The 11,253-nt window shown below is 36.5% G+C and overlaps 1 long non-coding RNA gene across 1 annotated transcript in view; it reads left to right on the top strand.

Annotated features, from left to right (window-relative positions):
* LOC107744859 (uncharacterized) overlaps positions 1-11,253 on the top strand; it is a 24,453-nt gene that overhangs the window by 1,036 nt on the left and 12,164 nt on the right. The window lies entirely within an intron of this gene.

Genomic DNA, 11,253 nt, shown 5'->3' with positions numbered 1-11,253 from the left:
GCTCACGCCTCTAACTAACCGTCTCGGCAGGGCTCGGTATTGTTTTACAAAGCAGCAGTCTGCAAAACACACTAATAAGCACCTTTATAAATGATACATTAACATACATTAACCCCAGAGAGACGCCACACAAAAGCAAACTCAAGACGGGACCCGCAGAAAAGGATTTTGTTCCTTCTGCTGCTGTGGGTCTTAAAGGGATAGTTCACCCAAAAAGGACAATTCTGTCATTATTTACTCTACAATTCAAACGTTTGGGGTTGATATGTTTGTTTTTAGTCTCTTGTGGTCACCAAGGCTGCATGTATTTAATCAAAGATACAGTAATATTGTGAAATATTATTACAATATAAATTAGCTGTTTTCTATTTAACTATATTTTATAAAATGTAATTAATTCCTGTGATGGCAAAGCTGAATTTTCAGCAGCCATTACTTCAGTCTTTAGTGTCGCTTAATCCTTCAGATCCGTTAGCATTTTGAAATATAAATCTTTTGTATCATTATAAATGTCACTTTTGATTAATTTAATGCATCCTTGCTGAATGAAAGTATAATTTTTTTTTTTTTTATCTTATTGACCCCAAACCTTTGAACAGTAGCATATATAAAATAGGTAAATATGAAGTGATGTGTAGACAAGTGGATCATCCTTGACTATGATGTAGGATTTTTTCCCCCCAAGGTACGGCACAGTTTGAAGCATTTGTTTGTATTCAAAAATTAAAATTCTGCCATCATTTTCTCATGTCGTTCCAAACCTGTATGACTCACATTCTTCTGTGGAACACAAAAGACGATATTTTAAAAAAATGTCTCCATACAATGAAAGTCAGTGGGGTCCAGTGTTGTTTTGGACCTCATTAACTTTCATTATATAGACAAACAGTTAAAATATCATCTGTTGTGTTTCACAAAAGAAAGAAAGTCATACAGGTTTGGAATGGCATGAGGGTAAGTAAATGATGACAGAATTTCTTTTTATGGCTTTTGTTTCCTCATTGGAGACTTCTGTGGGTGGTATGGGAGTAATGCCTTTAACTGAGGGTGATTATAGATAGGGTGGTTTTACAATATTTTCAAGACGTCGTTCAGTAGGATGTTTTTTTTTTTGTTTTTTTTTGAGTAAATCAATCCTCATTTTTTCTCTGGTTTCAACTCCCACACTCACTTACTCAGGCCAAGTCAATACTGTCAGATGTTTTGAAGCCAAGGAAGGCTCAATGTGTAATACAAGCATGGTGCAAATGCAATATTTGCAGATTTAGCACCAATGGCCCCCCACACCCCCAGAAAGCATTGTTCAAGACGTATAATGTCACTTTAGCGTAGCCTCTGCATACATTAAATCCTATTAAAATCAGTCTCTAACACATACCTTATTAGCCCATGCCGACTGCTTGCCTCCTTAGGGCAGTGCTGTAATGAGGTGGAGTGTATTTTTAAATGGTGTAAATTCCGACCTTAGACAAAGAAAACATGTCAGCTTGCAGTCCCGGGACCTAGCGCTCATAGCGGAACTCGCCCTGGCAAAAATAAATAAATAAAAATGTACTGTTGCGGCCCAGTGTGACAGCATCTTAATTTAACAGTCAACGGTCACATAAACAGAGCAGTGGGAGCATTTTAATTAAGAGACTGTGAGCGGGCGGCACGACAGGGCCAGCTCTTGAAGAATGCCATTAGAGGAGGCAGGAGAGAAGAAGAGAGGGAGGCAACGCTGGCATGGAGAAATAGCAACGGGGTAGAGGACGAAGGAGAGAGTGAGAACGGGGGAGAGATTTAAGGCTCTAGGCTGGTGGACCGAGTCCCTCAGGTCGGAGCCACACATGGCCAGGCTTAGCCGCAATAGTGTTTAAGAGCCCAGTCTCATGACTGGATTAGGGCGCGGAGCGGCTGACCGCGAACGGTTTGTGTTTTACCCCGGGAGCCAAGAGAGCGAACAGTGTCCTAATGAACTAGCAAGGCCAGTATGAAGTGGGTCTGGCTGCTGTAGTGAGGGACAACTGCCTAATGAGCAGAACTGAGCTGCACTGAACAGATCAGCAATACAACAGCCGTCAGAAATGTGGTTTGCTTGGCACTAGGTAGAAGCAGCATCATTTAGATATGTGATATCTGAGTTGCCTTTCGAGATCTTGTGTGTGATTTTTGTGCAATGTTAAAATACTTTTTCTTATTCCAGAGACAAGTATGAAGCCATTTTTAAGCTGATTTCCCTAAAATGTGTAAATACTTTAACTCTTTGGTGAACAAAACATTTCTGCAAAAAATAATTTTGTTAATCAGACTTTTTTTTTTATGTGAAATATCTAAATATTCTTTAAATGAGATTGTTTTTAATAAGCAAATCAAATATAATCGAATAAGACTTTGATGTTAATATCTGATATTAAGACTTATTTTCAGACAGTATATCTTAAATTAAGTTAATTTTTATTGCCTAATTTTCAAATTGTAGTTTTCTTGTTTTAAGTATAAATCTACCTATATTTAGTGAAGTTTATACTTAAAACAAAGACAAGAATGTGAGAAGAAAATAAAAAAATTAAAAAAAACTTTTTAAAATAACAAATAATAATAATCATCTAAAAATTGTCTTGCTTAATGGATGTCTATATATTTTTACTGGAAAACAAAAAAATATTGAAAATACGAGTTGCTGCAAATAAATAAAATAAAAATCTGTTTCGTCGATTTTTATTTTAATTTGTATATTTTTGCAGTGATGTGATTTTGTACCAGGACAATCTATAATCTGATTTAACAGTTATTACTTGTGCAGTTCCATTTAGTGATGCTGTGTGCAGAAATTAAACACTTCAGCTTTAAGGCAAAATTGTTTTTTGGTTACATTTAAATGGCTTAATTGTTCGCCCAAAAAATTATTTTGTGATGTGTCCCATTGAAATGCAGATTTCGTATAATCAATGTGCTGATTAAACAAGAACACAAATTGTGGACTCGCATCTCAAGAAAAATGACAGGAGATAAGAGTGCTTAATAGTATTTAATGATTTAATCTCTCTCTGATTGTGTTATCACAGGATGTTATGTGACAAATACAGCGCAAATACAGATTTTTTGCCTCTAGGAAAAAAAACCACTTTCTGTTCTGTAAACAAATACAAGCAAGCATTGGTCTCTGTGTACAAATAAAACCTGGCAAATGTTATTAAGTTGAAACGTACCCTAGATCAGAGGGCACAAGATTTCTAATTAATGGGGTAATTGGAATTAAATCAGAGCGTCACAAATAATAAAGCAGAGGAAAGCACTTGTTTATGGAAGCGGAGAGCTGACCGCGTAACAAAACATTAACATATTTATAGACGAATGAGTCTTTCACCATCTGCTGTAAATCTTCACATCTTCATAATTTCCGTGAGTAGCTGATTTTTGTAGCCATTACGGCACCATTGTGTTTGTTATGACAATCGGTGTGCATCCTTTAAACATGCTTGTGTCTTTTTTTTTCTGGTCCTCATTAGTGCTATCAGCAGACTGGCCTGTTACCCTTAACAAGCATTAAGTAGAAAGCTGACAGTTCAGTTAAAGTGCACCGGCCCCAGAGGAGAAATGACAGCTTTAACAATGACTGGCTTACCGATTTCATGAAATGGCCCCTTGCTCTTTGAACCAGGTCTCTCTCCGTCTTTTTTGGGGGGGATATGTGAAATGCAGAAAGTAGGGCAGATGTCCATGTGGCTGTGTCTGCTATGTCTGCCGTGTTAATCTATGAGCCTCCTCAAACAGCCAGACCTCCTGGTAACAGGATTAGGTTGGGGACCCCAGTGAACTGGTACTGGTGGGGTGGGGGGGGGGGGGGGTTACACATTAGTAGTGTACACATTAGATGGGTTTGGAGAGGAACTAACATGTCCTCAGATGTAGATAAATAGCGTTTTTCTTATTTGATGGGGCTTTAGCCATTGTCTCCAGTACATTAAGCACTATTAAACTGCCATTAATGCCATTGTACTGTATAATCCTCAGCAGTACAAATACATTTCAATTTACTTTAAAAAAAGTTTTCAAGTTTTTGTTTATGAAAAAATATATTGGGATTAAATATATATTTAAAAACATGGTTTAAATTTAACATTTTATTTATTTTTTGTGATGATAAAAAAAACCTTTAAAAAAAGGTTTAAACATTTAAATGATTTTATGTCATTCTTATGATTTCTCTTTGAATTCCTTATATAAGCTTTCAGCATAGCTTTATTTGACTTAAAACTTTCTGTCTTGATTGAAGGCTTGATCTGAGTATAACCAAATGCAATCCATTAACAATCATATTTTTTCTCCTCTTTGTTTGCATTGCATATTTTTTTTTCCTTATTGAGGTCAAGTGTTTTAGCCTACAGAGGTTTTTATCTTAGTGATGTATGTGACAGAGGCATGTGCTCAGAAATGCTTTTCCTCCTGTATCGGAGCAAATTCTGCTGATTAGCCGGGTAGGCTGGTACCTGCCCCAGACTGTTTAACACAGGCGCAAGCTTCTGCATACTTCCCCTTAACCCCCTGATTCAATCCGAGTTGATGTCCTGATGCGTTTGTCTTTGTGCATGCATGTGTGTGTGTGTGTGTTCTCTTTCCTTTGGCCAGACTGGCTACAAATGTGCTCACGTCAACGTGCGGGCCATTTCTTCATCGTCTATTAAAATCAAAGCCCCGTTGCAATGAGAGCTGGAATCTTGGCTTTAATTAAACAGCATTACTGTTAGTGTCAGACATTCCCTGGGCTGCTTTGTCGCATAGATTTTTCTCCTTTAGTGTGACAGACCTATGGAGATCATACAGGGAATCGGTAATGTATTGTAATTCACTCCTTCCCTCGTCTGATCAATTTGAATATTTAAAGTGATGAACACAGTGCACGACTGCTTAAAAGGCAATTTGCGTAGATTTGTTTTAGTGGTTTGTTTTTAAGATATTTAAATATGCACATTTTGCAACAATGGTCATATTAAAATAGAGTAAAAAAAAAGAAGAATCAAGAAAGGTAGCATTTAAATTGAATACATTTTTATAATTCAATAAATCTAGTAATTAAAATGAATGGGAGACACTTGTAAAATACTTACATTTAAATTAAATTAATACATTTCATTAAACAAATAAAATATAGAAATTAAATGATTAAAAATCATTTGACTTTGTAGGTATACACAGTAGTAATCCCGAGTTTTGAGTCGCTAGAAAAGTAAGCTGAATGGGAGAAACTACTATAGCTTATAATACACAATGGATCATTTTTTAAAGTTTGTAGCTGTGCTTTTTCAGCACTCGAATGCCATGCATGGGATTTCAGCGGGTTGATTATGCTAATTCGTTTTAATATGCAAATTTGGGAGGCCCCTTTATTTTAAACCGATGGCCCAAGCAATATTAAATGCAGTTCTAATCTTTATTAGACACAAATTAATTGTGCTCATAAAATGCATGACTTTAACAGTGTTAAAAAGCAGGACTTTAACAGTGTGGCTTGATTTTTGTCACTACTGAAACTCAGTGTTTGGCTAGATGCTGTGAAACGGCACCCCAGGATCTCCCCCTAGATCTCATATCACATCATATTATAGTTCAGACTCGTGGTCCCTCTATTTGAGCAGAAAGTCACTTTCTTACAGGTCTGATGCAATGCAGCATGTAATTTTGAGCAGATGTATTTTTTTAAGATGGCAAGTTTGGCATCCCTATATCACTTTGCGTTTGGAGTGTCTTTAACATTTCATCACTAGAGCCTGAATTGGCCATAAATAAATTACAACTTGTGGTTCATAATTGATTGGAAGAAAGGACACAGATGTGACAATTATCGTGCAGCTGTTGAAAAAATTGGTTTATTCATTTATGTATTTGTTCCATCCTGTCAGCCAAACATTCTCTCAGAGGAGGAAAGCTAGTGCCCTCAAAAACAAAATCAAAAAGTCCTGCTTCTGTTTCCTAATGTCACACCAAAACTTCTGCACGCCGATCTCACGCTTTATCAAAATTAAAGAGATGTGAATCACAATCCATATGACATTCATCATCATAATAGATCATCATAACAGTTTATAATCGAACCCAGTAAGTTTAATGATGATGTCAACCTTAATGAGTTATAGGTCACTCTGTCCCGTGCATCATATCATAAATCATCAAATCAAGTAGAAACAAAGGACTCTGGGTTTGTCATCAGCAAAGAGATTTCAACATAAAGAGATCAGATCTGTGGGAAATGGCATTGTTTACTTTCCTTTGTTTTGATCACAATCATCTGGATATGTATCTCTGAGGGTCTCAAAACAAATGCATTTAAGTAGTTCTGAATCCCGATTTTTGTGTGCACAGATGCAGAACTGCTCTTGTGGTCTTAATAGTTTTAACCCATCAGATGGCCCAAACCCTTCCGAAGTGGCAGCTGCATAAATTTCCTACCCCAAGAAGTCTCACATGTTTTACCCATCCATTCTGTCTAGCTGTCCAACACGAATCTTTTACACTTGTAGATCTCAGTATGCTGCTCACTTCATTCCATGCATTTTGCATGCATTTTATCTGATTACATTTCAAAATATATTAAAGAATCTGTACAATGTAGTAATTCACCAGCTGTCTTTTTTATTTACTTATTTTAAATTTTTTTTAAGAGACAGTAGCACTAATTAAAACATAAACTGTTGTCACCAGGATAGTGATGGAAGTGAGAATGACTTGAGAATGAGAATTACATCAATTACCACTGATGACTTGACTATGTGAAGATCTAACTAAAGGCAAGGACTCAAGAGGGTGTGTGTGTGTGTGTGTTTGTGTTTGTTTGTATGTCTGTGTGTGTGTGTGTGTGTGTGTGTGTGTATGTTTGGCCTCTACTGGTTGTCTTGATTAGAAGCAGAAGGTCTTGTGTGTTTCTGGTTTTGGGCCCAGTGGATTCATGGGGCACAATTTGTTTGGTATCATGGATGTGTTCATTTTAGCCTGCATGTGAGTAATAACTTCATCACATCATACTGACACTTAAAGGCATTTAAGGTCTGAGGGAATTTTCCATGATTATTAATACATTGTGTAACACTCCTGACTCATATACAGGAAATCTGACTTTTTTATTGTATTAGGTTTCATCTTAGTGTTTGTCGGTGAACTTTTTTTTTTTTTCTCTCTCTCCAGAATTCAGATTTTGCTTTGGACATAAAGTGGTGATCCAACACAGAAACCAAAATTGTTTAAATTACAAAAGTAAACAAAAATGTCCTTAAAATCAAGCATTTGCATTTCATTACATCTGTCCTTGTTGGGATCTGTAGAGTTTGATTGGACACACAGGCTTTGACATCAACAACAAAACACGGAGGCTGTTTTCTTTTTATATGTTTTGACTCTGCGCAGTGATATGGTTATGATTATATGCATTTCATTATTTGCATTTAGCATTGTTTTTCCCTGCTGTCCACAATCCTGTCAGAGCAGGCCTGTGACCTATTTTTGGGTCACGACCCACCAATTGAGAAACACTGCATTATAGAATCTGAAAACTGAAACCCAAATGGGAATTCCAGAATTGTGGATTTTCCTGACAAAATGATTTAAAACTGTTAAAAAAATAATGCAAGAAATAAGAATCCTTCTTTAAAAATTTTTTGATTTTACAGTGATAACATCAAATTTAAAGAATAAGGGGAAGAGCTGAAGCATTAAAATTTTTCTGTGAATGTTTTTCATCTGTCTGTGGATGTCGCACTCTCATTTTGGTTAGGTTAACATTGTTGTGTCTTCGTAGGTCTTTTCTGTGAACTTTGCTCTTATGCACACATGACTCATGACTTTTCATAAGTAAGGCCATCAGGTATGGGTTGATAAGATCCTCTGTAACATAAGGATATGGAACGTTCTGCTATTTGTTATGGTTGCATATATTAGCACTAATTCTGTCTGTGTCGTCAAAGGCTTGGCTCGGGGGCTCTGATTGTCCAGAACTGGAACATATGCAAATAAATCATATTTATGTTTATTTTTCTCACTGTAAGATATGTAGGTAGTTGACATGAAACACTTTTGGAGAGTTGACATCCTGGTGTGCTGTAGCTAAATGATATGCTCCATCTAAAACAGCATTTTGCTAAAACATTTTAAATTATTATGCAGTCAGCTTTTATGAACTGATTTACAGAAGTCATTTTAAAATATAGATTTTTTTATATTATATTATATTATAACTGTTGCTAAATGCACCGAAATAGCACAGCATTGTGAGTAATTATATTAAGTCATAATAACCATAATCTATATCAGTTAGGCTTATTATAGAGTGTACCTTATTTATAAAACTCAGCTCTATTTGCCTGAGGCAGTTAACATTTCATTACTACTGACTGCAGAAAGTAGGTGGTAATAAAGAAAATGAGATGCTTCTGTACATTTTCTAGCGATCATGATGTCAGTGATTCATCAAATGACAGAGACGAGCGTTATAACCAGACATATTTCCATATATCCCAGCATGCGGTGGAGTCAAGCTCCCTAACCTAGCGCTGGTCCACAAACTGGGGAATTGCGCTCTGCAAATAGCTTTTTTGGGGTGTATTTCGAGGGGTGAGAACCAGAAAGGCGTAAGTGACATTTCACCAACTTTACAGGAGAGCCAAAACAAACATTTTACCATTGTTTGATCTGACTTTGTGTACTGATTTCAATTGTTTATAATAAAAATTTGTACACTCATGGATGACACTTTTGCCGGTAGAAAGAGCTCATTAAGAGCTTTCATTTGATATATATATATCTCCATTTCACCAAAAATGTCACTTACGCCCTTCTGGTTCTCACCCCTCGATTTGCACTTCTTACTGATTTGCACAATTCACTAAAACAGCTGCAAAGACAGCGTGTACAAATGAACACCGTTATTGTTCTTAGTGAATTCCCTTCTTCGTTTTCTTTGACTTACATTTTGGGGGTTTTCACTAATTTACTAATTTGTTCTGTTTCTTCTGCTCTGGCACATGGAATGACTTATTTCAGGTCTGTTTGGCAACAAAACAACAAAAATGAATTAATGTCTTTTATTTATTTTTGTCTTATTATTATTTTTTTATTTGTATTTTTGACCTGCTAGTAAATGCATATTTTTTTTCAACTTTCGTTTTTCTCCTCTGAAGAGACAGAATGTTAACGAGTGTTTGGGCAGTAAAATTGAAGAGGTTGTGTTCATTAGCCAGGGTACAGGGCTGGGCTAACCGGTTCTAGAGGCACCCTGACGGTGGCCGGTTAGCGTGGTGGCAGCGGTGTGGGTCTCGTTGCTATCCAGCACATGTCAAGCCTAATGACTCGCAGCTGACACCTTAACCCAGCCACACTGCAAAGTAGCGCATTAGAATAATTACTCCCTGTCATCCTCCATTTAATAGCCAAGGCCCACCCCCTTCAAATATACCCACACTCATCCACAGGGCCTTCCTTTGCTAACACACATACACGGCCTCAAACGCTGTCACTGGCTGGACCATCAAAGCTAAGAGCGCACTCGCTCACCCCACCCCTTGTCATATGCTCTTAGCCGATTCAATAGTATTTGCAAACCTCATTTAAAGAGGATGACTGTGAAACAGGCCGATGCCACTGCCCAAGACGGTGTTTGGTTTTAGTGTGGGAAAAAATGCTCTCGCACACAGATAGAGACGTGCAGTCACAATACGTCCAGCCTGAGCGGGCAGCTCATTATCATAGCTGAATACAGACGCTCCTCCTCCTGATACAGTGGGACAGAGCCGTGCCACAGTCTCTTTCTCTCAGTGCACAGGACCTTTTCTTCTTGCATTTCACTTGTTGGTTTTGATATGATAAGATGTTGATATGTTTTGTTATGATGCCTTATCCATTTTGCTGTATAGACAATAATTTTGCAGTTCTTTATTAAATGATACATTATTTATTCTATTGGTATATTGGTTTGAGCAGTTAATTAAGGTGATTCACATCCTTGAGTCTATGTTTATTCTAAATTTGATCTCAACATCTGAACCTAAAGTGGATATACACAACCTTTCAACAGTCTGGGGTTGGTATGATTTTTTTATGTTTTTAAATGATGTCTCTTATTCTTACCAAGGCTGCATTTATTTGATCAAAAAATACAGGAAAAACTGTAATACTGTGAAAATTGTTACAATTTTAAATAAATGTTTTAAAATGTAATTTATTCTTGCGATGGCAAAAAATTATTTTTAGAAGCCATTACTCCAGTCTTACTCAGTTTCACATGATCCCTCAGAAATCATTCTAATTTGCTGATTTGGTGTTCAAGTAACATTATTATCAAACGGCTGCTTAATATATTTGGGGAACATGATACTTTTTTTGTATTCTTCGATGAATTGTAAGTTCAAAAGAACATTTATTCGAAGTAGAAATCTTTTGTAACATTATAAATGTCTTTACTGTCACTTTTTATGTCAATTTATCAATTTAATGCATCCTTGTTGAATAAAACAATTAATTTCTATGATTAATACCCCAAACTTTAAACAGTATAGTGTATGCCTGACACAATGTTACAGTTAGGTATGACAGTGAAGGGTCCCTTTAAATATTTTCCATTATTTGAGTTCCTAAATTTACAGCATGTTACAGTGTATTCATTGGCTTTAGAGTTGTGTGCAAGAGTTTAATAATTACAGGGATGATTTTAATTTTTTTTCCCCCTTGGGCTGTTATTTCTTAGGTAAGTGAGTGTACTCAGAGATCATGCAATTTTTGTTTTCTTGCCAGTTTAGTTCAGGTACTTATTTTGAAAATATATGTTTATTGGCAACACCAATAAACAGCAATAAACTGTAGTGAAATTGAATAATCTGTTAAGATTTCCTGCTATGGAAATGCAGCTGTGAGTTAATGGAAGCTGATGAGGAGATGAACAAAAGGTCTGCAGAGAAGTAGATGCGTAAGGTGTGACATGGTGACTGGTGTCTGGTCTCCATGGGAGGTTGCGGCAGACGCCAGAGGAAAGGTCATGGGTTGTCTCTTATGGAGTCCTGAACAACGGTAATCAAGAGGCTCTGACTGACTCTGTGGGATTATTTCTAGGTATTTGTTGTGATTATTTGCTTGAAGCATTGTTGCACCTGTACACAATTGTCTTGTCTTTAATTAATTGCTTGCACTGTGGAATCTTTTGAAAAGGATGTGAACGTTTTAGGTGTGTATATCTGAAGAATGATGTTCTATTAAAATGCTAGTTTTATGCTTTAACGTGTGTGTGTGTGT

The sequence above is a fragment of the Sinocyclocheilus rhinocerous genome, unplaced genomic scaffold, assembly GCF_001515625.1.
Source record: "Sinocyclocheilus rhinocerous isolate Xijiao unplaced genomic scaffold, SAMN03320098_v1.1 scaffold167, whole genome shotgun sequence".
Classification (NCBI taxonomy): Eukaryota; Metazoa; Chordata; class Actinopteri; order Cypriniformes; family Cyprinidae; genus Sinocyclocheilus; species Sinocyclocheilus rhinocerous.
Note: the sequence above shows the minus strand (reverse complement) of the source record. Positions and strands in the feature narration are given on the sequence as shown.